General features: G+C 52.8%; 23 non-coding genes across 23 annotated transcripts; all 23 read left to right on the plus strand.

Moving 5' to 3' along the window:
• The first annotated feature begins 462 nt into the window (after positions 1 to 462).
• LOC138564473 (U5 spliceosomal RNA) lies at positions 463 to 578 on the plus strand. Its single transcript, XR_011300421.1, has one exon. It is a non-coding gene; the product is annotated as a U5 spliceosomal RNA (small nuclear RNA).
• Positions 579 to 1,348: 770 nt separating this feature from the next.
• Positions 1,349 to 1,464, plus strand: LOC138564474 (U5 spliceosomal RNA). Its single transcript, XR_011300422.1, has one exon. It is a non-coding gene; the product is annotated as a U5 spliceosomal RNA (small nuclear RNA).
• A 6,838-nt stretch (positions 1,465 to 8,302) lies between these two features.
• On the plus strand, positions 8,303 to 8,418 carry LOC138564475 (U5 spliceosomal RNA). The gene has a single exon (XR_011300423.1). It is a non-coding gene; the product is annotated as a U5 spliceosomal RNA (small nuclear RNA).
• Positions 8,419 to 9,224: 806 nt separating this feature from the next.
• Positions 9,225 to 9,340, plus strand: LOC138564476 (U5 spliceosomal RNA). Its single transcript, XR_011300424.1, has one exon. It is a non-coding gene; the product is annotated as a U5 spliceosomal RNA (small nuclear RNA).
• Positions 9,341 to 10,145: 805 nt separating this feature from the next.
• Positions 10,146 to 10,261, plus strand: LOC138564477 (U5 spliceosomal RNA). Its single transcript, XR_011300425.1, has one exon. It is a non-coding gene; the product is annotated as a U5 spliceosomal RNA (small nuclear RNA).
• Positions 10,262 to 11,037: 776 nt separating this feature from the next.
• On the plus strand, positions 11,038 to 11,153 carry LOC138564478 (U5 spliceosomal RNA). The gene has a single exon (XR_011300426.1). It is a non-coding gene; the product is annotated as a U5 spliceosomal RNA (small nuclear RNA).
• A 776-nt stretch (positions 11,154 to 11,929) lies between these two features.
• Positions 11,930 to 12,045, plus strand: LOC138565114 (U5 spliceosomal RNA). Its single transcript, XR_011301030.1, has one exon. It is a non-coding gene; the product is annotated as a U5 spliceosomal RNA (small nuclear RNA).
• Positions 12,046 to 12,844: 799 nt separating this feature from the next.
• LOC138564479 (U5 spliceosomal RNA) lies at positions 12,845 to 12,960 on the plus strand. Its single transcript, XR_011300427.1, has one exon. It is a non-coding gene; the product is annotated as a U5 spliceosomal RNA (small nuclear RNA).
• Positions 12,961 to 13,765: 805 nt separating this feature from the next.
• Positions 13,766 to 13,881, plus strand: LOC138564480 (U5 spliceosomal RNA). The gene has a single exon (XR_011300428.1). It is a non-coding gene; the product is annotated as a U5 spliceosomal RNA (small nuclear RNA).
• An 806-nt stretch (positions 13,882 to 14,687) lies between these two features.
• LOC138564483 (U5 spliceosomal RNA) lies at positions 14,688 to 14,803 on the plus strand. Its single transcript, XR_011300430.1, has one exon. It is a non-coding gene; the product is annotated as a U5 spliceosomal RNA (small nuclear RNA).
• Positions 14,804 to 15,573: 770 nt separating this feature from the next.
• LOC138564985 (U5 spliceosomal RNA) lies at positions 15,574 to 15,689 on the plus strand. Its single transcript, XR_011300907.1, has one exon. It is a non-coding gene; the product is annotated as a U5 spliceosomal RNA (small nuclear RNA).
• A 776-nt stretch (positions 15,690 to 16,465) lies between these two features.
• LOC138564484 (U5 spliceosomal RNA) lies at positions 16,466 to 16,581 on the plus strand. The gene has a single exon (XR_011300431.1). It is a non-coding gene; the product is annotated as a U5 spliceosomal RNA (small nuclear RNA).
• An 805-nt stretch (positions 16,582 to 17,386) lies between these two features.
• LOC138564485 (U5 spliceosomal RNA) lies at positions 17,387 to 17,502 on the plus strand. Its single transcript, XR_011300432.1, has one exon. It is a non-coding gene; the product is annotated as a U5 spliceosomal RNA (small nuclear RNA).
• Positions 17,503 to 18,308: 806 nt separating this feature from the next.
• Positions 18,309 to 18,424, plus strand: LOC138564486 (U5 spliceosomal RNA). The gene has a single exon (XR_011300433.1). It is a non-coding gene; the product is annotated as a U5 spliceosomal RNA (small nuclear RNA).
• An 806-nt stretch (positions 18,425 to 19,230) lies between these two features.
• On the plus strand, positions 19,231 to 19,346 carry LOC138564487 (U5 spliceosomal RNA). The gene has a single exon (XR_011300434.1). It is a non-coding gene; the product is annotated as a U5 spliceosomal RNA (small nuclear RNA).
• A 776-nt stretch (positions 19,347 to 20,122) lies between these two features.
• LOC138564489 (U5 spliceosomal RNA) lies at positions 20,123 to 20,238 on the plus strand. The gene has a single exon (XR_011300436.1). It is a non-coding gene; the product is annotated as a U5 spliceosomal RNA (small nuclear RNA).
• An 806-nt stretch (positions 20,239 to 21,044) lies between these two features.
• On the plus strand, positions 21,045 to 21,160 carry LOC138564490 (U5 spliceosomal RNA). Its single transcript, XR_011300437.1, has one exon. It is a non-coding gene; the product is annotated as a U5 spliceosomal RNA (small nuclear RNA).
• An 805-nt stretch (positions 21,161 to 21,965) lies between these two features.
• Positions 21,966 to 22,081, plus strand: LOC138564491 (U5 spliceosomal RNA). Its single transcript, XR_011300438.1, has one exon. It is a non-coding gene; the product is annotated as a U5 spliceosomal RNA (small nuclear RNA).
• Positions 22,082 to 22,857: 776 nt separating this feature from the next.
• Positions 22,858 to 22,973, plus strand: LOC138564492 (U5 spliceosomal RNA). The gene has a single exon (XR_011300439.1). It is a non-coding gene; the product is annotated as a U5 spliceosomal RNA (small nuclear RNA).
• A 776-nt stretch (positions 22,974 to 23,749) lies between these two features.
• On the plus strand, positions 23,750 to 23,865 carry LOC138565115 (U5 spliceosomal RNA). The gene has a single exon (XR_011301031.1). It is a non-coding gene; the product is annotated as a U5 spliceosomal RNA (small nuclear RNA).
• A 799-nt stretch (positions 23,866 to 24,664) lies between these two features.
• Positions 24,665 to 24,780, plus strand: LOC138564493 (U5 spliceosomal RNA). The gene has a single exon (XR_011300440.1). It is a non-coding gene; the product is annotated as a U5 spliceosomal RNA (small nuclear RNA).
• Positions 24,781 to 25,585: 805 nt separating this feature from the next.
• LOC138564495 (U5 spliceosomal RNA) lies at positions 25,586 to 25,701 on the plus strand. Its single transcript, XR_011300442.1, has one exon. It is a non-coding gene; the product is annotated as a U5 spliceosomal RNA (small nuclear RNA).
• An 806-nt stretch (positions 25,702 to 26,507) lies between these two features.
• Positions 26,508 to 26,623, plus strand: LOC138564496 (U5 spliceosomal RNA). Its single transcript, XR_011300443.1, has one exon. It is a non-coding gene; the product is annotated as a U5 spliceosomal RNA (small nuclear RNA).
• Positions 26,624 to 27,324: the final 701 nt, after the last annotated feature.

Below are 27,324 nucleotides of genomic sequence, written 5' to 3' on the forward strand. Positions count from 1 at the left end.
CTGGCAGCCCAGGAGGCCCAGCACCCGTGCAAGACAGGGTGAGGGCGGAAAATGACCCCTGTGTCCTGAGAAAGGAGAGAGCGGGCTGCTTTTTCAACATCCTGGGGGAGGAGCCCCATCTCTGGGGCCCAAAAGAAAATCTCACGCCTGCCTCCCAGAAGCCCTAGACCTTATGTAAACGAGGGGAGTCCTCAGGCAAAGGCAGACTCTGCCTGCCTTTTGGCCAATGTCACATGGCCTGCGGTCTGGAGAAATTTGCATACCCACAATCCCCTGCCAGGTTTCATGACTTTGGATGGGATTGCTTGCAAATAAAGTCATTCTGCCACGGGTTCGGAGCCCGATAGCATTCTCCATTCGCTTCATCTCAAAAAGCGTCATCGTGTGCACTGCTTCACTAAGTCACCCTGAGCTAGTGAGGTGTTGCATTTTTTGCGGCCGCAGTCGGGGCCACTAGAGCGCATACTCTGGTTTCTCTTCAAACCGAATAAATCTTTCGCCTTTTACTAAAGATTTCCGTGGAGAGGAACATTAAAGAGTTTCACTCAATTTTTTGAAGCCCTGCCAAGTGCAGGGTTACCTATGCTGGTTAAAAAGAAACAGAGCAAATGAAAGCGCAAAGCCTGCTTTTCAGCTGTTGGCTTGCACCCCCCAGCTGTCAGTCAGCCTTTGCAGGGGTCCTCGCAGCACAGCCAGGCTGATGCCTTGCAGTGGTAGCCAGAGGGGGGAGCCTTTAGCTAATGCTTGCTGCTGTCGCCACCTGCTGGTGAGCCAGCAGAGGCTGGCTCCAAGCTAGCATCCAGGAGGATATGGCCCCAGTGGGCAGGGGTTTGGGCCCGGGCCCCGATCGGCTGACGAACGCCTGACAAACGCCGTCCTTTGCCCGCTGGCAGCCCAGGAGGCCCAGCACCCGTGCAAGACGGGGTGAGGGCGGAAAATGACCCCTGTGTCCTGAGAAAGGAGAGAGCGGGCTGCTTCTTCAACATCCTGGGGGAGGAGCCCCATCTCTGGGGCCCAAAAGAAAATCTCACGCCTGCCTCCCAGAAGCCCTAGACCTTATGTAAACGAGGGGAGTCCTCAGGCAAAGGCAGACTCTGCCTGCCTTTTGGCCAATGTCACATGGCCTGCGGTCTGGAGAAATTTGCATACCCACAATCCCCTGCCAGGTTTCATGACTTTGGATGGGATTGCTTGCAAATAAAGTCATTCTGCCACGGGTTCGGAGCCCGATAGCATTCTCCATTCGCTTCATCTCAAAAAGCGTCATCGTGTGCACTGCTTCACTAAGTCACCCTGAGCTAGTGAGGTGTTGCATTTTTTGCGGCCGCAGTCGGGGCCACTAGAGCGCATACTCTGGTTTCTCTTCAAACCGAATAAATCTTTCGCCTTTTACTAAAGATTTCCGTGGAGAGGAACATTAAAGAGTTTCACTCAATTTTTTGAAGCCCTGCCAAGTGCAGGGTTACCTATGCTGGTTAAAAAAAAAAAGAAACAGAGCAAATGAAAGCGCAAAGCCTGCTTTTCAGCTGTTGGCTTGCACCCCCCAGCTGTCAGTCAGCCTTTGCAGGGGTCCTCGCAGCACAGCCAGGCTGATGCCTTGCAGTGGTAGCCAGAGGGGGGAGCCTTTAGCTAATGCTTGCTGCTGTCGCCACCTGCTGGTGAGCCAGCAGAGGCTGGCTCCAAGCTAGCATCCAGGAGGATATGGCCCCAGTGGGCAGGGGTTTGGGCCCGGGCCCCGATCGGCTGACGAACGCCTGACAAACGCCGTCCTTTGCCCGCTGGCAGCCCAGGAGGCCCAGCACCCGTGCAAGACAGGGTGAGGGCGGAAAATTACCCCTGTGTCCTGAGAAAGGAGAGAGCGGGCTGCTTCTTCAACATCCTGGGGGAGGAGCCCCATCTCTGGGGCCCAAAAGAAAATCTCACGCCTGCCTCCCAGAAGCCCTAGACCTTATGTAAACGAGGGGAGTCCTCAGGCAAAGGCAGACTCTGCCTGCCTTTTGGCCAATGTCACATGGCCTGCGGTCTGGAGAAATTTGCATACCCACAATCCCCTGCCAGGTTTCATGACTTTGGATGGGATTGCTTGCAAATAAAGTCATTCTGCCACGGGTTCGGAGCCCGATAGCATTCTCCATTCGCTTCATCTCAAAAAGCGTCATCGTGTGCACTGCTTCACTAAGTCACCCTGAGCTAGTGAGGTGTTGCATTTTTTGCGGCCGCAGTCGGGGCCACTAGAGCGCATACTCTGGTTTCTCTTCAAACCGAATAAATCTTTCGCTGAAGATTTCCGTGGAGAAGAGCTGTCTGGCGAGGAGGAGGAGCTGCTGCAGTCTAGGGGGCCTGCATTGTGCAGTGCCCCCTTCTTTCCGGTTCGAGAAGCCTCTATCATCATGACCTCTCTGCTGAGACCTGGGACCAGAAGACATCATGTTGTTCGCTTTTGTTTGATGGGAGCCTCGGACCTGTCTTTTATGACGAGACTGGACTTCAGCCGGATCATTATCCAGAAGACGCTAGGAGTGACCCCTGCAGAGCTGAATTGCTTGGTAAAGCTGCCTGGAAAGAATGAAAACTTTGATGTGAGTTTCAAGGATGCTGCCTGTTTGCAGAACTTCTGGAGGAAGTATGAAGAAGCTAAGGGAATGGACCCTATGCGCAGATTTACTGTGGAGCCCTTGTCTGACCGTGAAGTGAAGGTGGTGACTGTGCAATTCTACAACGAATCCATCTCAGAGCATGACATTGAAACCTGGCTGAAGAGACATTGCACTGTGGTCTCTGCATGCAGAAGAGTGCTGGATGACGACACCATATGGACTGGAGCAAGAAAATGGCTGGTTAAGTTGCAAGCTGATCCGCAAGGTGTCCATGGAGTGCGTCATCTTCCGAGCATTGTGATGTTGGGCAACAACCGAGGTGATGTCATGTATCACGGAATGCCAAAGCTCTGCAGGAACTGCGGGGAAATGGGCCACCTAGCAGTGGCATGCCAGAAGGTGCAATGTAAGAACTGCGGCGCTGACCATGAAACTAACCGTTGCAAACTTCAGAGAGCATGTTTTCTGTGCGGTGAGAGGGGTCATGTGTACAATACGTGCCCGTTATCATATGCGAACATTATGAAAAAGAAAACCCAGCCTCAGGAAGAAGAAGGAAGGGTGGAAGAGGAAGAGCATTGTGACTCTATTGAGGTGGACGCTCCAGAGGAATACAGCTCTGAGAAAGAAATGCAACTTTTGGTACAAGACGTCAGCGATGATGAAATAGAAGTTGTGCCTGATACAAGGGCTGGCAGGCTTCCAGCATGGAATAAGCGTAAACTTTTGGACCAAGTAGGTGAACAAGGTTTACATAAGAAACAAGCTATGGCACTACAAACCCTGACTTCTGGTAGTGAATCGCTGATATCGGAAGCCTCGGGGAAACCTGCTGCTTCTAGCAGTGAATTTGAAGTGGAGCCACCCTCTGGTCTGGGGATCTCAGACTTGTCTTTGGAGTTGGTAAAGGAGTGTGAGCCAGGCTCAGCCCGGAGCAATAAGGAAGATAATGTTCCAGAGTCGAGTGAGGTGTTCAAATCAGGAGAGACACAGAATATTGATGAAGGGGTTGCAGAGACACCTTTTTCAACGCCTCTACTGCTGTATGAAAGTACAGATGAAGCTACCTCTTATCCTCATGAGCAAGCCCTTTTGGTGCGAGATGGTGTGCAACAGGAAGAGTGTGGTACATTGGATGTGGGAGTGCAACTGAAGGATTTGCCGGTTTTGAGCTCTGAAGGAGACCCTTTAGTGAGCCTCCCGAAACCAAGACGGAGGGGTAGTGAAAGGAAGAAAGATCGCCTCAAAAATGCCATTAATGATGGATAAGTTTTTTTTGTGGTCCACATTGTTATCCTTGATGGCTTTGACAGTTTCATCGGTCAATGTGCGCAGTATGTGTTCAGTGCAGAAACAGCGTGCTGTTTTTGGTGGTCTAAAGGGGGTCAAATCTGATGTCCTCTTCTTACAAGAATGTGGGATCCCTTTTATGAGAAATTACAAGTACTTGAAAGATCAATGGACTGCTGGCAACTCTTATTGGTCGGGGTCAAATGTAGAAAGAGCTGCAGGAGTGGGGATCCTTATGACTGGACACGATTTTGAGGTCATTTCTGTCATGGAGGCTGAACCTGGACGCCTTTTGTGTGTTGATGCTGACTTGCATGACTGTAAGTTGAGACTCATTAATGTGTATGCTCCTACTACGTGTCACGGCAGGAAATCGCTTTTTGCAAGACTGCGCGTATTGCTAGTGACAGACAGGCATGTTGTTTTAGGTGGTGATTTTAACTGCATCATGAGACCTCTGGATAGTAGAAGAGGTATACTGGATGAATCGAGTAGAGTGTTGAAAGGCCTGTTGAAAGATACATCTCTTGTAGACACGGGTCTCACGCTGAAACGTGGTAGAGCAGATTACACATGGTTTAATGCTTCTGGCTCTTCTTTTGCCAGACTGGATTATTTGTTTACTTCAAGGGCAGTTAAACCGTTAACCTTTGTTTTAACACCTGTTTTTTTTTCGGATCACAAAAGACTGGATTTGACTGTTGAACTTCCAGGGGTTCAGCCTAAGGGTCCTGGGAAGTGGAAATTGAATTGTTCCTTGCTTGATGATGTTACGGTGACGTCAAGTTTCACTAATCGTTATAGAGAATGGCAGAGTTTGAAGGTGTGCTTCAGTACATTGGGTGAATGGTGGGATATGGTGAAACATCGTGCTAGGGGTTTCTTTATGGCAGTAGGGAGGAGGGTGGCCGGGGAAAAGAAGAAGAGAATTGTGGGTTTGCAAAGAAGGCTGCAGAATCTAGTCCACTTACAGGATATGGGTTTTCCTGTACAAGAGGATGTGCAGCTGGTGAAAGATGTGCTACAAGAGGATTATGGAGAAGAGGAAAAGAAAGTTGTTTTCCAAAGTCGACTTCAGCATTTGGATGAAAATGAAACCTGTAGCAGGTATTTCTTTAAGAAGTTGGGGAAGAAGAAAGAAAGAATGTCTGCTATTAAGGACGCTGTTGGGAATGTGGTGACTGATCAGGCACGATTGAGAGCTACTGTTAGAGATTTCTATGAGGCACTTTATGAAGAGCAAGAGGTGGATGTGGATGTTGGTGATGGGTTTTTACATTATTTAGATAGGCCTTTGACAGACACACAACTGCAAGCCCTTGAAGGTGGCCTAACACTGGATGAAGTTGAGAGGTCTGTTTTCTCTTTTCAGTTAGGGAAGTCTCCTGGATCTGATGGGTTGCCTATTGAGTTTTTTAGGGTTTTTTGGGATCTGGTGAAGGCTGATATGGTAGAGGTGTTTGCAGAATGTCTGAGAGATAAAACATTGAGTGAGAGTATGAGAGATGGGGTGATTTCTTTGCTTTACAAGAATAAAGGAGAGAGAATTGATCTAAAAAATTGGAGGCCTATCACTCTCCTTAATGCTGATTATAAGGTCTTAGCAAAGGTTTTGATGTTTCGTCTTCAGAAGGTGATTGGTGCTTTGGTACATCCAGGTCAAGGGTGTGGTGTTCCTACAAGGTCTGTCACAGACAATCTACTCATTTTGAGAGACGTATGTTTTTACGCTAAAGAAAGGAATTTTCCATTGACCATTGTGAGCTTGGATCAGGAAAAAGCATATGATCGTGTTAATCACAAGTATATGTGGCGTGTCTTGCGAGCGATGGGAATGAGCGACATTTTTGTTGGTTGGCTGAAAGTGTTTTATGCAGACATGGTAAGTAGAGTTATGGTGAACGGCTTTGCCTCAGACCCATTAGCTGTAAGATCTGGGGTAAGACAGGGATGCCCCCTGTCAGCGTTGTTATACGTACTGTGCTTAGAACCTTTTTTGAGAGCAGTAAGAAGTAATCAGCGTATTGCTGGTTGTTTTGTTCCGGGTGGAGGGCAGGTAGAAGTAAAAGCATTGGCATACATGGACGATGTGTCCATTGTGTGCAGCGACACGCCATCGGTTTTGGAGGCCATGAAGGTGGCAAATAGCTATGGGCAGGCTTCAGGCTCTAAGATTAATGCAGACAAGAGTGAGGCTTTTTGCATTGGCCCATGGCGGGACACAAGTATCATTCGGAATGTGGTGAGTGTGCGAGTGGATCAGGTGAAGGTGTTGGGTATAATTTTTGATAGGAATGTTAGTGGAATTAAGAGTTGGTTGGAGGTAGTGGGGAAAGTTAAACGAAAATTGGATATGTGGTCAAGTCGACAACTCACCATGTCTGGGAAGATTTTGATTTTGAAATCTATTATTTTACCCACGTTATTGTTTGTTGCAAATGTGTTCCCCCCGGACAGGACGACATGCAAGGCTGTAAATCGTTTGATGTTTGTGTTTTTTTGGGGTAGTAAGGTGGAGAGGGCCTCAAGGGTGGTTTTGATGTTGCCTGTTGAGAAGGGAGGGAAGGGGGTTCCTGATTTTCTTTTCACTGCTATGTCAATGTTTGTGGCACGCATTGTGAAGGAGATTGTTTCCCTTTCTTCACCCTATGGTTTTTTTGCTAGGTTTTATTTTGGGAGGTTTATGAGAAGGATGGGTATGCTCACTCACACAAATACTGTCCCATTCTCGTGGGATTGCCCAATGCTGTACAAAAAAGCTTATGATTTCATTGTGAAATTCAAACTACATGATCTACCACTCGAACTTTGGAATGCGAAAGCTATTTCATGTTTTGTTCTGGACTCTGTCCCAGTTCAACTGGTTTCATCGTTCTCTGCCCCAATTTCACGTACAATTTGGGGTAACCTGTCCAGTAAACAATTGTCCAACGGGCAGAAAGACGTGGCATGGATGGTGGTTCGGGAATGTTTACCTTGCAGGGCTTTTATGTTCAGGCGACGTCTGTCCATGGTAAACCACTGTTCCAGGGCGGGCTGCACGGGGGTTGAAACACCTAAGCACATTCTGGTGGAGTGTGATTTTGCAATCCAGGCTTGGAAAAGAGTTTCCATTTTTTTGGCCAAGTTTATGGATGTGTCTAATATGAACGAAGCAGATGTGTTGTACGGACCTAGGCATCACAGTGTGGGGGTTAAAGACCGCTGTGCTTGGCAGATCATCAGTGCGGTGAAGGAGGTGTTGTGGATCCTGAGGTGTCAACATCTGTGGCACAAATGTGATTGTGCTGTTGATAATTTTGTTCGTTTACTGGTTTCACGGATCAGAGACTGTATTTTGCTGGAAGCCAGAAATGGAGACGAGACAAAAGTTTTCTCAAAATGGGACATTAACTCCATCGATGATGTTTTCCTTTGAATGTGATTTGTTGTGTTTTTTTAAATTTCTGATTATGTATGTTTTTGTAAAAGTTTGTGATTGATATGAATTTTTTCACTGTATGGCTTGAATGTTAAAACCAAAATAAATAACATTTTACTAAAGATTTCCGTGGAGAGGAACATTAAAGAGTTTCACTCAATTTTTTGAAGCCCTGCCAAGTGCAGGGTTACCTATGCTGGTTAAAAAAAAAAAGAAACAGAGCAAATGAAAGCGCAAAGCCTGCTTTTCAGCTGTTGGCTTGCACCCCCCAGCTGTCAGTCAGCCTTTGCAGGGGTCCTTGCAGCACAGCCAGGCTGATGCCTTGCAGTGGTAGCCAGAGGGGGGAGCCTTTAGCTAATGCTTGCTGCTGTCGCCACCTGCTGGTGAGCCAGCAGAGGCTGGCTCCAAGCTAGCATCCAGGAGGATATGGCCCCAGTGGGCAGGGGTTTGGGCCCGGGCCCCGATCGGCTGACAAACGCCTGACAAACGCCGTCCTTTGCCCGGCGGGCTTTGCCCTGGCGGGCAAAAGAACCTGGCAGCCCAGGAGGCCCAGCACCCGTGCAAGACAGGGTGAGGGCGGAAAATGACCCCTGTGTCCTGAGAAAGGAGAGAGCGGGCTGCTTTTTCAACATCCTGGGGGAGGAGCCCCATCTCTGGGGCCCAAAAGAAAATCTCACGCCTGCCTCCCAGAAGCCCTAGACCTTATGTAAACGAGGGGAGTCCTCAGGCAAAGGCAGACTCTGCCTGCCTTTTGGCCAATGTCACATGGCCTGCGGTCTGGAGAAATTTGCATACCCACAATCCCCTGCCAGGTTTCATGACTTTGGATGGGATTGCTTGCAAATAAAGTCATTCTGCCACGGGTTCGGAGCCCGATAGCATTCTCCATTCGCTTCATCTCAAAAAGCGTCATCGTGTGCACTGCTTCACTAAGTCACCCTGAGCTAGTGAGGTGTTGCATTTTTTGCGGCCGCAGTCGGGGCCACTAGAGCGCATACTCTGGTTTCTCTTCAAACCGAATAAATCTTTCGCCTTTTACTAAAGATTTCCGTGGAGAGGAACATTAAAGAGTTTCACTCAATTTTTTGAAGCCCTGCCAAGTGCAGGGTTACCTATGCTGGTTAAAAAAAAAAAAGAAACAGAGCAAATGAAAGCGCAAAGCCTGCTTTTCAGCTGTTGGCTTGCACCCCCCAGCTGTCAGTCAGCCTTTGCAGGGGTCCTCGCAGCACAGCCAGGCTGATGCCTTGCAGTGGTAGCCAGAGGGGGGAGCCTTTAGCTAATGCTTGCTGCTGTCGCCACCTGCTGGTGAGCCAGCAGAGGCTGGCTCCAAGCTAGCATCCAGGAGGATATGGCCCCAGTGGGCAGGGGTTTGGGCCCGGGCCCCGATCGCCTGACAAACGCCTGACAAACGCCGTCCTTTGCCCGGCGGGCTTTGCCCTGGCGGGCAAAAGAACCTGGCAGCCCAGGAGGCCCAGCACCCGTGCAAGACAGGGTGAGGGCGGAAAATGACCCCTGTGTCCTGAGAAAGGAGAGAGCGGGCTGCTTTTTCAACATCCTGGGGGAGGAGCCCCATCTCTGGGGCCCAAAAGAAAATCTCACGCCTGCCTCCCAGAAGCCCTAGACCTTATGTAAACGAGGGGAGTCCTCAGGCAAAGGCAGACTCTGCCTGCCTTTTGGCCAATGTCACATGGCCTGCGGTCTGGAGAAATTTGCATACCCACAATCCCCTGCCAGGTTTCATGACTTTGGATGGGATTGCTTGCAAATAAAGTCATTCTGCCACGGGTTCGGAGCCCGATAGCATTCTCCATTCGCTTCATCTCAAAAAGCGTCATCGTGTGCACTGCTTCACTAAGTCACCCTGAGCTAGTGAGGTGTTGCATTTTTTGCGGCCGCAGTCGGGGCCACTAGAGCGCATACTCTGGTTTCTCTTCAAACCGAATAAATCTTTCGCCTTTTACTAAAGATTTCCGTGGAGAGGAACATTAAAGAGTTTCACTCAATTTTTTGAAGCCCTGCCAAGTGCAGGGTTACCTATGCTGGTTAAAAAAAAAAAGAAACAGAGCAAATGAAAGCGCAAAGCCTGCTTTTCAGCTGTTGGCTTGCACCCCCCAGCTGTCAGTCAGCCTTTGCAGGGGTCCTCGCAGCACAGCCAGGCTGATGCCTTGCAGTGGTAGCCAGAGGGGGGAGCCTTTAGCTAATGCTTGCTGCTGTTGCCACCTGCTGGTGAGCCAGCAGAGGCTGGCTCCAAGCTAGCATCCAGGAGGATATGGCCCCAGTGGGCAGGGGTTTGGGCCCGGGCCCCGATCGGCTGACGAACGCCTGACAAACGCCGTCCTTTGCCCGGCGGGCTTTGCCCTGGCGGGCAAAAGAACCTGGCAGCCCAGGAGGCCCAGCACCCGTGCAAGACAGGGTGAGGGCGGAAAATGACCCCTGTGTCCTGAGAAAGGAGAGAGCGGGCTGCTTTTTCAACATCCTGGGGGAGGAGCCCCATCTCTGGGGCCCAAAAGAAAATCTCACGCCTGCCTCCCAGAAGCCCTAGACCTTATGTAAACGAGGGGAGTCCTCAGGCAAAGGCAGACTCTGCCTGCCTTTTGGCCAATGTCACATGGCCTGCGGTCTGGAGAAATTTGCATACCCACAATCCCCTGCCAGGTTTCATGACTTTGGATGGGATTGCTTGCAAATAAAGTCATTCTGCCACGGGTTCGGAGCCCGATAGCATTCTCCATTCGCTTCATCTCAAAAAGCGTCATCGTGTGCACTGCTTCACTAAGTCACCCTGAGCTAGTGAGGTGTTGCATTTTTTGCGGCCGCAGTCGGGGCCACTAGAGCGCATACTCTGGTTTCTCTTCAAACCGAATAAATCTTTCGCCTTTTACTAAAGATTTCCGTGGAGAGGAACATTAAAGAGTTTCACTCAATTTTTTGAAGCCCTGCCAAGTGCAGGGTTACCTATGCTGGTTAAAAAAAAAAAGAAACAGAGCAAATGAAAGCGCAAAGCCTGCTTTTCAGCTGTTGGCTTGCACCCCCCAGCTGTCAGTCAGCCTTTGCAGGGGTCCTCGCAGCACAGCCAGGCTGATGCTTTGCAGTGGTAGCCAGAGGGGGGAGCCTTTAGCTAATGCTTGCTGCTGTCGCCACCTGCTGGTGAGCCAGCAGAGGCTGGCTCCAAGCTAGCATCCAGGAGGATATGGCCCCAGTGGGCAGGGGTTTGGGCCCGGGCCCCGATCGGCTGACGAACGCCTGACAAACGCCGTCCTTTGCCCGCTGGCAGCCCAGGAGGCCCAGCACCCGTGCAAGACAGGGTGAGGGCGGAAAATGACCCCTGTGTCCTGAGAAAGGAGAGAGCGGGCTGCTTTTTCAACATCCTGGGGGAGGAGCCCCATCTCTGGGGCCCAAAAGAAAATCTCACGCCTGCCTCCCAGAAGCCCTAGACCTTATGTAAACGAGGGGAGTCCTCAGGCAAAGGCAGACTCTGCCTGCCTTTTGGCCAATGTCACATGGCCTGCGGTCTGGAGAAATTTGCATACCCACAATCCCCTGCCAGGTTTCATGACTTTGGATGGGATTGCTTGCAAATAAAGTCATTCTGCCACGGGTTCGGAGCCCGATAGCATTCTCCATTCGCTTCATCTCAAAAAGCGTCATCGTGTGCACTGCTTCACTAAGTCACCCTGAGCTAGTGAGGTGTTGCATTTTTTGCGGCCGCAGTCGGGGCCACTAGAGCGCATACTCTGGTTTCTCTTCAAACCGAATAAATCTTTCGCCTTTTACTAAAGATTTCCGTGGAGAGGAACATTAAAGAGTTTCACTCAATTTTTTGAAGCCCTGCCAAGTGCAGGGTTACCTATGCTGGTTAAAAAAAAAAAGAAACAGAGCAAATGAAAGCGCAAAGCCTGCTTTTCAGCTGTTGGCTTGCACCCCCCAGCTGTCAGTCAGCCTTTGCAGGGGTCCTTGCAGCACAGCCAGGCTGATGCCTTGCAGTGGTAGCCAGAGGGGGGAGCCTTTAGCTAATGCTTGCTGCTGTCGCCACCTGCTGGTGAGCCAGCAGAGGCTGGCTCCAAGCTAGCATCCAGGAGGATATGGCCCCAGTGGGCAGGGGTTTGGGCCCGGGCCCCGATCGGCTGACGAACGCCTGACAAACGCCGTCCTTTGCCCGCTGGCAGCCCAGGAGGCCCAGCACCCGTGCAAGACAGGGTGAGGGCGGAAAATGACCCCTGTGTCCTGAGAAAGGAGAGAGCGGGCTGCTTCTTCAACATCCTGGGGGAGGAGCCCCATCTCTGGGGCCCAAAAGAAAATCTCACGCCTGCCTCCCAGAAGCCCTAGACCTTATGTAAACGAGGGGAGTCCTCAAGCAAAAGCAGACTCTGCCTGCCTTTTGGCCAATGTTACATGGCCTGCGGTCTGGAGAAATTTGCATACCCACAATCCCCTGCCAGGTTTCATGACTTTGGATGGGATTGCTTGCAAATAAAGTCATTCTGCCACGGGTTCGGAGCCCGATGGCATTCTCCATTCGCTTCATCTCAAAAAGCGTCATCGTGTGCACTGCTTCACTAAGTCACCCTGAGCTAGTGAGGTGTTGCATTTTTTGCGGCCGCAGTCGGGGCCACTAGAGCGCATACTCTGGTTTCTCTTCAAACCGAATAAATCTTTCGCCTTTTACTAAAGATTTCCGTGGAGAGGAACATTAAAGAGTTTCACTCAATGTTTTGAAGCCCTGCCAAGTGCAGGGTTACCTATGCTGGTTAAAAAGAAACAGAGCAAATGAAAGCGCAAAGCCTGCTTTTCAGCTGTTGGCTTGCACCCCCCAGCTGTCAGTCAGCCTTTGCAGGGGTCCTCGCAGCACAGCCAGGCTGATGCCTTGCAGTGGTAGCCAGAGGGGGGAGCCTTTAGCTAATGCTTGCTGCTGTCGCCACCTGCTGGTGAGCCAGCAGAGGCTGGCTCCAAGCTAGCATCCAGGAGGATATGGCCCCAGTGGGCAGGGGTTTGGGCCCGGGCCCCGATCGGCTGACGAACGCCTGACAAACGCCGTCCTTTGCCCGGCGGGCTTTGCCCTGGCGGGCAAAAGAACCTGGCAGCCCAGGAGGCCCAGCACCCGTGCAAGACAGGGTGAGGGCGGAAAATGACCCCTGTGTCCTGAGAAAGGAGAGAGTGGGCTGCTTTTTCAACATCCTGGGGGAGGAGCCCCATCTCTGGGGCCCAAAAGAAAATCTCACGCCTGCCTCCCAGAAGCCCTAGACCTTATGTAAACGAGGGGAGTCCTCAGGCAAAGGCAGACTCTGCCTGCCTTTTGGCCAATGTCACATGGCCTGCGGTCTGGAGAAATTTGCATACCCACAATCCCCTGCCAGGTTTCATGACTTTGGATGGGATTGCTTGCAAATAAAGTCATTCTGCCACGGGTTCGGAGCCCGATAGCATTCTCCATTCGCTTCATCTCAAAAAGCGTCATCGTGTGCACTGCTTCACTAAGTCACCCTGAGCTAGTGAGGTGTTGCATTTTTTGCGGCCGCAGTCGGGGCCACTAGAGCGCATACTCTGGTTTCTCTTCAAACCGAATAAATCTTTCGCCTTTTACTAAAGATTTCCGTGGAGAGGAACATTAAAGAGTTTCACTCAATTTTTTGAAGCCCTGCCAAGTGCAGGGTTACCTATGCTGGTTATAAAAAAAAAGAAACAGAGCAAATGAAAGCGCAAAGCCTGCTTTTCAGCTGTTGGCTTGCACCCCCCAGCTGTCAGTCAGCCTTTGCAGGGGTCCTCGCAGCACAGCCAGGCTGATGCTTTGCAGTGGTAGCCAGAGGGGGGAGCCTTTAGCTAATGCTTGCTGCTGTCGCCACCTGCTGGTGAGCCAGCAGAGGCTGGCTCCAAGCTAGCATCCAGGAGGATATGGCCCCAGTGGGCAGGGGTTTGGGCCCGGGCCCCGATCGGCTGACGAACGCCTGACAAACGCCGTCCTTTGCCCGGCGGGCTTTGCCCTGGCGGGCAAAAGAACCTGGCAGCCCAGGAGGCCCAGCACCCGTGCAAGACAGGGTGAGGGCGGAAAATGACCCCTGTGTCCTGAGAAAGGAGAGAGTGGGCTGCTTTTTCAACATCCTGGGGGAGGAGCCCCATCTCTGGGGCCCAAAAGAAAATCTCACGCCTGCCTCCCAGAAGCCCTAGACCTTATGTAAACGAGGGGAGTCCTCAGGCAAAGGCAGACTCTGCCTGCCTTTTGGCCAATGTCACATGGCCTGCGGTCTGGAGAAATTTGCATACCCACAATCCCCTGCCAGGTTTCATGACTTTGGATGGGATTGCTTGCAAATAAAGTCATTCTGCCACGGGTTCGGAGCCCGATAGCATTCTCCATTCGCTTCATCTCAAAAAGCGTCATCGTGTGCACTGCTTCACTAAGTCACCCTGAGCTAGTGAGGTGTTGCATTTTTTGCGGCCGCAGTCGGGGCCACTAGAGCGCATACTCTGGTTTCTCTTCAAACCGAATAAATCTTTCGCCTTTTACTAAAGATTTCCGTGGAGAGGAACATTAAAGAGTTTCACTCAATTTTTTGAAGCCCTGCCAAGTGCAGGGTTACCTATGCTGGTTAAAAAAAAAAAAGAAACAGAGCAAATGAAAGCGCAAAGCCTGCTTTTCAGCTGTTGGCTTGCACCCCCCAGCTGTCAGTCAGCCTTTGCAGGGGTCCTCGCAGCACAGCCAGGCTGATGCCTTGCAGTGGTAGCCAGAGGGGGGAGCCTTTAGCTAATGCTTGCTGCTGTCGCCACCTGCTGGTGAGCCAGCAGAGGCTGGCTCCAAGCTAGCATCCAGGAGGATATGGCCCCAGTGGGCAGGGGTTTGGGCCCGGGCCCCGATCGCCTGACAAACGCCTGACAAACGCCGTCCTTTGCCCGGCGGGCTTTGCCCTGGCGGGCAAAAGAACCTGGCAGCCCAGGAGGCCCAGCACCCGTGCAAGACAGGGTGAGGGCGGAAAATGACCCCTGTGTCCTGAGAAAGGAGAGAGCGGGCTGCTTTTTCAACATCCTGGGGGAGGAGCCCCATCTCTGGGGCCCAAAACAAAATCTCACGCCTGCCTCCCAGAAGCCCTAGACCTTATGTAAACGAGGGGAGTCCTCAGGCAAAGGCAGACTCTGCCTGCCTTTTGGCCAATGTCACATGGCCTGCGGTCTGGAGAAATTTGCATACCCACAATCCCCTGCCAGGTTTCATGACTTTGGATGGGATTGCTTGCAAATAAAGTCATTCTGCCACGGGTTCGGAGCCCGATAGCATTCTCCATTCGCTTCATCTCAAAAAGCGTCATCGTGTGCACTGCTTCACTAAGTCACCCTGAGCTAGTGAGGTGTTGCATTTTTTGCGGCCGCAGTCGGGGCCACTAGAGCGCATACTCTGGTTTCTCTTCAAACCGAATAAATCTTTCGCCTTTTACTAAAGATTTCCGTGGAGAGGAACATTAAAGAGTTTCACTCAATTTTTTGAAGCCCTGCCAAGTGCAGGGTTACCTATGCTGGTTAAAAAGAAACAGAGCAAATGAAAGCGCAAAGCCTGCTTTTCAGCTGTTGGCTTGCACCCCCCAGCTGTCAGTCAGCCTTTGCAGGGGTCCTCGCAGCACAGCCAGGCTGATGCCTTGCAGTGGTAGCCAGAGGGGGGAGCCTTTAGCTAATGCTTGCTGCTGTCGCCACCTGCTGGTGAGCCAGCAGAGGCTGGCTCCAAGCTAGCATCCAGGAGGATATGGCCCCAGTGGGCAGGGGTTTGGGCCCGGGCCCCGATCGGCTGACGAACGCCTGACAAACGCCGTCCTTTGCCCGCTGGCAGCCCAGGAGGCCCAGCACCCGTGCAAGACAGGGTGAGGGCGGAAAATGACCCCTGTGTCCTGAGAAAGGAGAGAGCGGGCTGCTTCTTCAACATCCTGGGGGAGGAGCCCCATCTCTGGGGCCCAAAAGAAAATCTCACGCCTGCCTCCCAGAAGCCCTAGACCTTATGTAAACGAGGGGAGTCCTCAGGCAAAGGCAGACTCTGCCTGCCTTTTGGCCAATGTCACATGGCCTGCGGTCTGGAGAAATTTGCATACCCACAATCCCCTGCCAGGTTTCATGACTTTGGATGGGATTGCTTGCAAATAAAGTCATTCTGCCACGGGTTCGGAGCCCGATAGCATTCTCCATTCGCTTCATCTCAAAAAGCGTCATCGTGTGCACTGCTTCACTAAGTCACCCTGAGCTAGTGAGGTGTTGCATTTTTTGCGGCCGCAGTCGGGGCCACTAGAGCGCATACTCTTGTTTCTCTTCAAACCGAATAAATCTTTCGCCTTTTACTAAAGATTTCCGTGGAGAGGAACATTAAAGAGTTTCACTCAATTTTTTGAAGCCCTGCCAAGTGCAGGGTTACCTATGCTGGTTAAAAAAAAAAAGAAACAGAGCAAATGAAAGCGCAAAGCCTGCTTTTCAGCTGTTGGCTTGCACCCCCCAGCTGTCAGTCAGCCTTTGCAGGGGTCCTTGCAGCACAGCCAGGCTGATGCCTTGCAGTGGTAGCCAGAGGGGGGAGCCTTTAGCTAATGCTTGCTGCTGTCGCCACCTGCTGGTGAGCCAGCAGAGGCTGGCTCCAAGCTAGCATCCAGGAGGATATGGCCCCAGTGGGCAGGGGTTTGGGCCCGGGCCCCGATCGGCTGACGAACGCCTGACAAACGCCGTCCTTTGCCCGCTGGCAGCCCAGGAGGCCCAGCACCCGTGCAAGACAGGGTGAGGGCGGAAAATGACCCCTGTGTCCTGAGAAAGGAGAGAGCGGGCTGCTTCTTCAACATCCTGGGGGAGGAGCCCCATCTCTGGGGCCCAAAAGAAAATCTCACGCCTGCCTCCCAGAAGCCCTAGACCTTATGTAAACGAGGGGAGTCCTCAAGCAAAAGCAGACTCTGCCTGCCTTTTGGCCAATGTCACATGGCCTGCGGTCTGGAGAAATTTGCATACCCACAATCCCCTGCCAGGTTTCATGACTTTGGATGGGATTGCTTGCAAATAAAGTCATTCTGCCACGGGTTCGGAGCCCGATAGCATTCTCCATTCGCTTCATCTCAAAAAGCGTCATCGTGTGCACTGCTTCACTAAGTCACCCTGAGCTAGTGAGGTGTTGCATTTTTTGCGGCCGCAGTCGGGGCCACTAGAGCGCATACTCTGGTTTCTCTTCAAACCGAATAAATCTTTCGCCTTTTACTAAAGATTTCCGTGGAGAGGAACATTAAAGAGTTTCACTCAATTTTTTGAAGCCCTGCCAAGTGCAGGGTTACCTATGCTGGTTATAAAAAAAAAGAAACAGAGCAAATGAAAGCGCAAAGCCTGCTTTTCAGCTGTTGGCTTGCACCCCCCAGCTGTCAGTCAGCCTTTGCAGGGGTCCTCGCAGCACAGCCAGGCTGATGCCTTGCAGTGGTAGCCAGAGGGGGGAGCCTTTAGCTAATGCTTGCTGCTGTCGCCACCTGCTGGTGAGCCAGCAGAGGCTGGCTCCAAGCTAGCATCCAGGAGGATATGGCCCCAGTGGGCAGGGGTTTGGGCCCGGGCCCCGATCGGCTGACAAACGCCTGACAAACGCCGTCCTTTGCCCGGCGGGCTTTGCCCTGGCGGGCAAAAGAACCTGGCAGCCCAGGAGGCCCAGCACCCGTGCAAGACAGGGTGAGGGCGGAAAATGACCCCTGTGTCCTGAGAAAGGAGAGAGCGGGCTGCTTTTTCAACATCCTGGGGGAGGAGCCCCATCTCTGGGGCCCAAAAGAAAATCTCACGCCTGCCTCCCAGAAGCCCTAGACCTTATGTAAACGAGGGGAGTCCTCAGGCAAAGGCAGACTCTGCCTGCCTTTTGGCCAATGTCACATGGCCTGCGGTCTGGAGAAATTTGCATACCCACAATCCCCTGCCAGGTTTCATGACTTTGGATGGGATTGCTTGCAAATAAAGTCATTCTGCCACGGGTTCGGAGCCCGATAGCATTCTCCATTCGCTTCATCTCAAAAAGCGTCATCGTGTGCACTGCTTCACTAAGTCACCCTGAGCTAGTGAGGTGTTGCATTTTTTGCGGCCGCAGTCGGGGCCACTAGAGCGCATACTCTGGTTTCTCTTCAAACCGAATAAATCTTTCGCCTTTTACTAAAGATTTCCGTGGAGAGGAACATTAAAGAGTTTCACTCAATTTTTTGAAGCCCTGCCAAGTGCAGGGTTACCTATGCTGGTTAAAAAAAAAAAAGAAACAGAGCAAATGAAAGCGCAAAGCCTGCTTTTCAGCTGTTGGCTTGCACCCCCCAGCTGTCAGTCAGCCTTTGCAGGGGTCCTCGCAGCACAGCCAGGCTGATGCCTTGCAGTGGTAGCCAGAGGGGGGAGCCTTTAGCTAATGCTTGCTGCTGTCGCCACCTGCTGGTGAGCCAGCAGAGGCTGGCTCCAAGCTAGCATCCAGGAGGATATGGCCCCAGTGGGCAGGGGTTTGGGCCCGGGCCCCGATCGCCTGACAAACGCCTGACAAACGCCGTCCTTTGCCCGGCGGGCTTTGCCCTGGCGGGCAAAAGAACCTGGCAGCCCAGGAGGCCCAGCACCCGTGCAAGACAGGGTGAGGGCGGAAAATGACCCCTGTGTCCTGAGAAAGGAGAGAGCGGGCTGCTTCTTCAACATCCTGGGGGAGGAGCCCCATCTCTGGGGCCCAAAAGAAAATCTCACGCCTGCCTCCCAGAAGCCCTAGACCTTATGTAAACGAGGGGAGTCCTCAAGCAAAAGCAGACTCTGCCTGCCTTTTGGCCAATGTTACATGGCCTGCGGTCTGGAGAAATTTGCATACCCACAATCCCCTGCCAGGTTTCATGACTTTGGATGGGATTGCTTGCAAATAAAGTCATTCTGCCACGGGTTCGGAGCCCGATGGCATTCTCCATTCGCTTCATCTCAAAAAGCGTCATCGTGTGCACTGCTTCACTAAGTCACCCTGAGCTAGTGAGGTGTTGCATTTTTTGCGGCCGCAGTCGGGGCCACTAGAGCGCATACTCTGGTTTCTCTTCAAACCGAATAAATCTTTCGCCTTTTACTAAAGATTTCCGTGGAGAGGAACATTAAAGAGTTTCACTCAATTTTTTGAAGCCCTGCCAAGTGCAGGGTTACCTATGCTGGTTAAAAAAAAAAAAGAAACAGAGCAAATGAAAGCGCAAAGCCTGCTTTTCAGCTGTTGGCTTGCACCCCCCAGCTGTCAGTCAGCCTTTGCAGGGGTCCTCGCAGCACAGCCAGGCTGATGCCTTGCAGTGGTAGCCAGAGGGGGGAGCCTTTAGCTAATGCTTGCTGCTGTCGCCACCTGCTGGTGAGCCAGCAGAGGCTGGCTCCAAGCTAGCATCCAGGAGGATATGGCCCCAGTGGGCAGGGGTTTGGGCCCGGGCCCCGATCGCCTGACAAACGCCTGACAAACGCCGTCCTTTGCCCGGCGGGCTTTGCCCTGGCGGGCAAAAGAACCTGGCAGCCCAGGAGGCCCAGCACCCGTGCAAGACAGGGTGAGGGCGGAAAATGACCCCTGTGTCCTGAGAAAGGAGAGAGCGGGCTGCTTTTTCAACATCCTGGGGGAGGAGCCCCATCTCTGGGGCCCAAAAGAAAATCTCACGCCTGCCTCCCAGAAGCCCTAGACCTTATGTAAACGAGGGGAGTCCTCAGGCAAAGGCAGACTCTGCCTGCCTTTTGGCCAATGTCACATGGCCTGCGGTCTGGAGAAATTTGCATACCCACAATCCCCTGCCAGGTTTCATGACTTTGGATGGGATTGCTTGCAAATAAAGTCATTCTGCCACGGGTTCGGAGCCCGATAGCATTCTCCATTCGCTTCATCTCAAAAAGCGTCATCGTGTGCACTGCTTCACTAAGTCACCCTGAGCTAGTGAGGTGTTGCATTTTTTGCGGCCGCAGTCGGGGCCACTAGAGCGCATACTCTGGTTTCTCTTCAAACCGAATAAATCTTTCGCCTTTTACTAAAGATTTCCGTGGAGAGGAACATTAAAGAGTTTCACTCAATTTTTTGAAGCCCTGCCAAGTGCAGGGTTACCTATGCTGGTTAAAAAAAAAAAGAAACAGAGCAAATGAAAGCGCAAAGCCTGCTTTTCAGCTGTTGGCTTGCACCCCCCAGCTGTCAGTCAGCCTTTGCAGGGGTCCTCGCAGCACAGCCAGGCTGATGCTTTGCAGTGGTAGCCAGAGGGGGGAGCCTTTAGCTAATGCTTGCTGCTGTCGCCACCTGCTGGTGAGCCAGCAGAGGCTGGCTCCAAGCTAGCATCCAGGAGGATATGGCCCCAGTGGGCAGGGGTTTGGGCCCGGGCCCCGATCGGCTGACGAACGCCTGACAAACGCCGTCCTTTGCCCGCTGGCAGCCCAGGAGGCCCAGCACCCGTGCAAGACAGGGTGAGGGCGGAAAATGACCCCTGTGTCCTGAGAAAGGAGAGAGCGGGCTGCTTTTTCAACATCCTGGGGGAGGAGCCCCATCTCTGGGGCCCAAAAGAAAATCTCACGCCTGCCTCCCAGAAGCCCTAGACCTTATGTAAACGAGGGGAGTCCTCAGGCAAAGGCAGACTCTGCCTGCCTTTTGGCCAATGTCACATGGCCTGCGGTCTGGAGAAATTTGCATACCCACAATCCCCTGCCAGGTTTCATGACTTTGGATGGGATTGCTTGCAAATAAAGTCATTCTGCCACGGGTTCGGAGCCCGATAGCATTCTCCATTCGCTTCATCTCAAAAAGCGTCATCGTGTGCACTGCTTCACTAAGTCACCCTGAGCTAGTGAGGTGTTGCATTTTTTGCGGCCGCAGTCGGGGCCACTAGAGCGCATACTCTGGTTTCTCTTCAAACCGAATAAATCTTTCGCCTTTTACTAAAGATTTCCGTGGAGAGGAACATTAAAGAGTTTCACTCAATTTTTTGAAGCCCTGCCAAGTGCAGGGTTACCTATGCTGGTTAAAAAAAAAAAAGAAACAGAGCAAATGAAAGCGCAAAGCCTGCTTTTCAGCTGTTGGCTTGCACCCCCCAGCTGTCAGTCAGCCTTTGCAGGGGTCCTCGCAGCACAGCCAGGCTGATGCCTTGCAGTGGTAGCCAGAGGGGGGAGCCTTTAGCTAATGCTTGCTGCTGTCGCCACCTGCTGGTGAGCCAGCAGAGGCTGGCTCCAAGCTAGCATCCAGGAGGATATGGCCCCAGTGGGCAGGGGTTTGGGCCCGGGCCCCGATCGCCTGACAAACGCCTGACAAACGCCGTCCTTTGCCCGGCGGGCTTTGCCCTGGCGGGCAAAAGAACCTGGCAGCCCAGGAGGCCCAGCACCCGTGCAAGACAGGGTGAGGGCGGAAAATGACCCCTGTGTCCTGAGAAAGGAGAGAGCGGGCTGCTTTTTCAACATCCTGGGGGAGGAGCCCCATCTCTGGGGCCCAAAAGAAAATCTCACGCCTGCCTCCCAGAAGCCCTAGACCTTATGTAAACGAGGGGAGTCCTCAGGCAAAGGCAGACTCTGCCTGCCTTTTGGCCAATGTCACATGGCCTGCGGTCTGGAGAAATTTGCATACCCACAATCCCCTGCCAGGTTTCATGACTTTGGATGGGATTGCTTGCAAATAAAGTCATTCTGCCACGGGTTCGGAGCCCGATAGCATTCTCCATTCGCTTCATCTCAAAAAGCGTCATCGTGTGCACTGCTTCACTAAGTCACCCTGAGCTAGTGAGGTGTTGCATTTTTTGCGGCCGCAGTCGGGGCCACTAGAGCGCATACTCTGGTTTCTCTTCAAACCGAATAAATCTTTCGCCTTTTACTAAAGATTTCCGTGGAGAGGAACATTAAAGAGTTTCACTCAATTTTTTGAAGCCCTGCCAAGTGCAGGGTTACCTATGCTGGTTAAAAAAAAAAAGAAACAGAGCAAATGAAAGCGCAAAGCCTGCTTTTCAGCTGTTGGCTTGCACCCCCCAGCTGTCAGTCAGCCTTTGCAGGGGTCCTCGCAGCACAGCCAGGCTGATGCCTTGCAGTGGTAGCCAGAGGGGGGAGCCTTTAGCTAATGCTTGCTGCTGTTGCCACCTGCTGGTGAGCCAGCAGAGGCTGGCTCCAAGCTAGCATCCAGGAGGATATGGCCCCAGTGGGCAGGGGTTTGGGCCCGGGCCCCGATCGGCTGACGAACGCCTGACAAACGCCGTCCTTTGCCCGGCGGGCTTTGCCCTGGCGGGCAAAAGAACCTGGCAGCCCAGGAGGCCCAGCACCCGTGCAAGACAGGGTGAGGGCGGAAAATGACCCCTGTGTCCTGAGAAAGGAGAGAGCGGGCTGCTTTTTCAACATCCTGGGGGAGGAGCCCCATCTCTGGGGCCCAAAAGAAAATCTCACGCCTGCCTCCCAGAAGCCCTAGACCTTATGTAAACGAGGGGAGTCCTCAGGCAAAGGCAGACTCTGCCTGCCTTTTGGCCAATGTCACATGGCCTGCGGTCTGGAGAAATTTGCATACCCACAATCCCCTGCCAGGTTTCATGACTTTGGATGGGATTGCTTGCAAATAAAGTCATTCTGCCACGGGTTCGGAGCCCGATAGCATTCTCCATTCGCTTCATCTCAAAAAGCGTCATCGTGTGCACTGCTTCACTAAGTCACCCTGAGCTAGTGAGGTGTTGCATTTTTTGCGGCCGCAGTCGGGGCCACTAGAGCGCATACTCTGGTTTCTCTTCAAACCGAATAAATCTTTCGCCTTTTACTAAAGATTTCCGTGGAGAGGAACATTAAAGAGTTTCACTCAATTTTTTGAAGCCCTGCCAAGTGCAGGGTTACCTATGCTGGTTAAAAAAAAAAAGAAACAGAGCAAATGAAAGCGCAAAGCCTGCTTTTCAGCTGTTGGCTTGCACCCCCCAGCTGTCAGTCAGCCTTTGCAGGGGTCCTCGCAGCACAGCCAGGCTGATGCTTTGCAGTGGTAGCCAGAGGGGGGAGCCTTTAGCTAATGCTTGCTGCTGTCGCCACCTGCTGGTGAGCCAGCAGAGGCTGGCTCCAAGCTAGCATCCAGGAGGATATGGCCCCAGTGGGCAGGGGTTTGGGCCCGGGCCCCGATCGGCTGACGAACGCCTGACAAACGCCGTCCTTTGCCCGCTGGCAGCCCAGGAGGCCCAGCACCCGTGCAAGACAGGGTGAGGGCGGAAAATGACCCCTGTGTCCTGAGAAAGGAGAGAGCGGGCTGCTTTTTCAACATCCTGGGGGAGGAGCCCCATCTCTGGGGCCCAAAAGAAAATCTCACGCCTGCCTCCCAGAAGCCCTAGACCTTATGTAAACGAGGGGAGTCCTCAGGCAAAGGCAGACTCTGCCTGCCTTTTGGCCAATGTCACATGGCCTGCGGTCTGGAGAAATTTGCATACCCACAATCCCCTGCCAGGTTTCATGACTTTGGATGGGATTGCTTGCAAATAAAGTCATTCTGCCACGGGTTCGGAGCCCGATAGCATTCTCCATTCGCTTCATCTCAAAAAGCGTCATCGTGTGCACTGCTTCACTAAGTCACCCTGAGCTAGTGAGGTGTTGCATTTTTTGCGGCCGCAGTCGGGGCCACTAGAGCGCATACTCTGGTTTCTCTTCAAACCGAATAAATCTTTCGCCTTTTACTAAAGATTTCCGTGGAGAGGAACATTAAAGAGTTTCACTCAATTTTTTGAAGCCCTGCCAAGTGCAGGGTTACCTATGCTGGTTAAAAAAAAAAAGAAACAGAGCAAATGAAAGCGCAAAGCCTGCTTTTCAGCTGTTGGCTTGCACCCCCCAGCTGTCAGTCAGCCTTTGCAGGGGTCCTTGCAGCACAGCCAGGCTGATGCCTTGCAGTGGTAGCCAGAGGGGGGAGCCTTTAGCTAATGCTTGCTGCTGTCGCCACCTGCTGGTGAGCCAGCAGAGGCTGGCTCCAAGCTAGCATCCAGGAGGATATGGCCCCAGTGGGCAGGGGTTTGGGCCCGGGCCCCGATCGGCTGACGAACGCCTGACAAACGCCGTCCTTTGCCCGCTGGCAGCCCAGGAGGCCCAGCACCCGTGCAAGACAGGGTGAGGGCGGAAAATGACCCCTGTGTCCTGAGAAAGGAGAGAGCGGGCTGCTTCTTCAACATCCTGGGGGAGGAGCCCCATCTCTGGGGCCCAAAAGAAAATCTCACGCCTGCCTCCCAGAAGCCCTAGACCTTATGTAAACGAGGGGAGTCCTCAAGCAAAAGCAGACTCTGCCTGCCTTTTGGCCAATGTTACATGGCCTGCGGTCTGGAGAAATTTGCATACCCACAATCCCCTGCCAGGTTTCATGACTTTGGATGGGATTGCTTGCAAATAAAGTCATTCTGCCACGGGTTCGGAGCCCGATGGCATTCTCCATTCGCTTCATCTCAAAAAGCGTCATCGTGTGCACTGCTTCACTAAGTCACCCTGAGCTAGTGAGGTGTTGCATTTTTTGCGGCCGCAGTCGGGGCCACTAGAGCGCATACTCTGGTTTCTCTTCAAACCGAATAAATCTTTCGCCTTTTACTAAAGATTTCCGTGGAGAGGAACATTAAAGAGTTTCACTCAATGTTTTGAAGCCCTGCCAAGTGCAGGGTTACCTATGCTGGTTAAAAAGAAACAGAGCAAATGAAAGCGCAAAGCCTGCTTTTCAGCTGTTGGCTTGCACCCCCCAGCTGTCAGTCAGCCTTTGCAGGGGTCCTCGCAGCACAGCCAGGCTGATGCCTTGCAGTGGTAGCCAGAGGGGGGAGCCTTTAGCTAATGCTTGCTGCTGTCGCCACCTGCTGGTGAGCCAGCAGAGGCTGGCTCCAAGCTAGCATCCAGGAGGATATGGCCCCAGTGGGCAGGGGTTTGGGCCCGGGCCCCGATCGGCTGACGAACGCCTGACAAACGCCGTCCTTTGCCCGGCGGGCTTTGCCCTGGCGGGCAAAAGAACCTGGCAGCCCAGGAGGCCCAGCACCCGTGCAAGACAGGGTGAGGGCGGAAAATGACCCCTGTGTCCTGAGAAAGGAGAGAGTGGGCTGCTTTTTCAACATCCTGGGGGAGGAGCCCCATCTCTGGGGCCCAAAAGAAAATCTCACGCCTGCCTCCCAGAAGCCCTAGACCTTATGTAAACGAGGGGAGTCCTCAGGCAAAGGCAGACTCTGCCTGCCTTTTGGCCAATGTCACATGGCCTGCGGTCTGGAGAAATTTGCATACCCACAATCCCCTGCCAGGTTTCATGACTTTGGATGGGATTGCTTGCAAATAAAGTCATTCTGCCACGGGTTCGGAGCCCGATAGCATTCTCCATTCGCTTCATCTCAAAAAGCGTCATCGTGTGCACTGCTTCACTAAGTCACCCTGAGCTAGTGAGGTGTTGCATTTTTTGCGGCCGCAGTCGGGGCCACTAGAGCGCATACTCTGGTTTCTCTTCAAACCGAATAAATCTTTCGCCTTTTACTAAAGATTTCCGTGGAGAGGAACATTAAAGAGTTTCACTCAATTTTTTGAAGCCCTGCCAAGTGCAGGGTTACCTATGCTGGTTATAAAAAAAAAGAAACAGAGCAAATGAAAGCGCAAAGCCTGCTTTTCAGCTGTTGGCTTGCACCCCCCAGCTGTCAGTCAGCCTTTGCAGGGGTCCTCGCAGCACAGCCAGGCTGATGCTTTGCAGTGGTAGCCAGAGGGGGGAGCCTTTAGCTAATGCTTGCTGCTGTCGCCACCTGCTGGTGAGCCAGCAGAGGCTGGCTCCAAGCTAGCATCCAGGAGGATATGGCCCCAGTGGGCAGGGGTTTGGGCCCGGGCCCCGATCGGCTGACGAACGCCTGACAAACGCCGTCCTTTGCCCGGCGGGCTTTGCCCTGGCGGGCAAAAGAACCTGGCAGCCCAGGAGGCCCAGCACCCGTGCAAGACAGGGTGAGGGCGGAAAATGACCCCTGTGTCCTGAGAAAGGAGAGAGTGGGCTGCTTTTTCAACATCCTGGGGGAGGAGCCCCATCTCTGGGGCCCAAAAGAAAATCTCACGCCTGCCTCCCAGAAGCCCTAGACCTTATGTAAACGAGGGGAGTCCTCAGGCAAAGGCAGACTCTGCCTGCCTTTTGGCCAATGTCACATGGCCTGCGGTCTGGAGAAATTTGCATACCCACAATCCCCTGCCAGGTTTCATGACTTTGGATGGGATTGCTTGCAAATAAAGTCATTCTGCCACGGGTTCGGAGCCCGATAGCATTCTCCATTCGCTTCATCTCAAAAAGCGTCATCGTGTGCACTGCTTCACTAAGTCACCCTGAGCTAGTGAGGTGTTGCATTTTTTGCGGCCGCAGTCGGGGCCACTAGAGCGCATACTCTGGTTTCTCTTCAAACCGAATAAATCTTTCGCCTTTTACTAAAGATTTCCGTGGAGAGGAACATTAAAGAGTTTCACTCAATTTTTTGAAGCCCTGCCAAGTGCAGGGTTACCTATGCTGGTTAAAAAAAAAAAAGAAACAGAGCAAATGAAAGCGCAAAGCCTGCTTTTCAGCTGTTGGCTTGCACCCCCCAGCTGTCAGTCAGCCTTTGCAGGGGTCCTCGCAGCACAGCCAGGCTGATGCCTTGCAGTGGTAGCCAGAGGGGGGAGCCTTTAGCTAATGCTTGCTGCTGTCGCCACCTGCTGGTGAGCCAGCAGAGGCTGGCTCCAAGCTAGCATCCAGGAGGATATGGCCCCAGTGGGCAGGGGTTTGGGCCGGGGCCCCGATCGCCTGACAAACGCCTGACAAACGCCGTCCTTTGCCCGGCGGGCTTTGCCCTGGCGGGCAAAAGAACCTGGCAGCCCAGGAGGCCCAGCACCCGTGCAAGACAGGGTGAGGGCGGAAAATGACCCCTGTGTCCTGAGAAAGGAGAGAGCGGGCTGCTTTTTCAACATCCTGGGGGAGGAGCCCCATCTCTGGGGCCCAAAACAAAATCTCACGCCTGCCTCCCAGAAGCCCTAGACCTTATGTAAACGAGGGGAGTCCTCAGGCAAAGGCAGACTCTGCCTGCCTTTTGGCCAATGTCACATGGCCTGCGGTCTGGAGAAATTTGCATACCCACAATCCCCTGCCAGGTTTCATGACTTTGGATGGGATTGCTTGCAAATAAAGTCATTCTGCCACGGGTTCGGAGCCCGATAGCATTCTCCATTCGCTTCATCTCAAAAAGCGTCATCGTGTGCACTGCTTCACTAAGTCACCCTGAGCTAGTGAGGTGTTGCATTTTTTGCGGCCGCAGTCGGGGCCACTAGAGCGCATACTCTGGTTTCTCTTCAAACCGAATAAATCTTTCGCCTTTTACTAAAGATTTCCGTGGAGAGGAACATTAAAGAGTTTCACTCAATTTTTTGAAGCCCTGCCAAGTGCAGGGTTACCTATGCTGGTTAAAAAGAAACAGAGCAAATGAAAGCGCAAAGCCTGCTTTTCAGCTGTTGGCTTGCACCCCCCAGCTGTCAGTCAGCCTTTGCAGGGGTCCTCGCAGCACAGCCAGGCTGATGCCTTGCAGTGGTAGCCAGAGGGGGGAGCCTTTAGCTAATGCTTGCTGCTGTCGCCACCTGCTGGTGAGCCAGCAGAGGCTGGCTCCAAGCTAGCATCCAGGAGGATATGGCCCCAGTGGGCAGGGGTTTGGGCCCGGGCCCCGATCGGCTGACGAACGCCTGACAAACGCCGTCCTTTGCCCGCTGGCAGCCCAGGAGGCCCAGCACCCGTGCAAGACAGGGTGAGGGCGGAAAATGACCCCTGTGTCCTGAGAAAGGAGAGAGCGGGCTGCTTCTTCAACATCCTGGGGGAGGAGCCCCATCTCTGGGGCCCAAAAGAAAATCTCACGCCTGCCTCCCAGAAGCCCTAGACCTTATGTAAACGAGGGGAGTCCTCAGGCAAAGGCAGACTCTGCCTGCCTTTTGGCCAATGTCACATGGCCTGCGGTCTGGAGAAATTTGCATACCCACAATCCCCTGCCAGGTTTCATGACTTTGGATGGGATTGCTTGCAAATAAAGTCATTCTGCCACGGGTTCGGAGCCCGATAGCATTCTCCATTCGCTTCATCTCAAAAAGCGTCATCGTGTGCACTGC

The sequence above is a fragment of the Ambystoma mexicanum genome, chromosome 1q (assembly GCF_040938575.1).
Source record: "Ambystoma mexicanum isolate Mex_15411 chromosome 1q, UKY_AmexF1_1, whole genome shotgun sequence".
Classification (NCBI taxonomy): Eukaryota; Metazoa; Chordata; class Amphibia; order Caudata; family Ambystomatidae; genus Ambystoma; species Ambystoma mexicanum.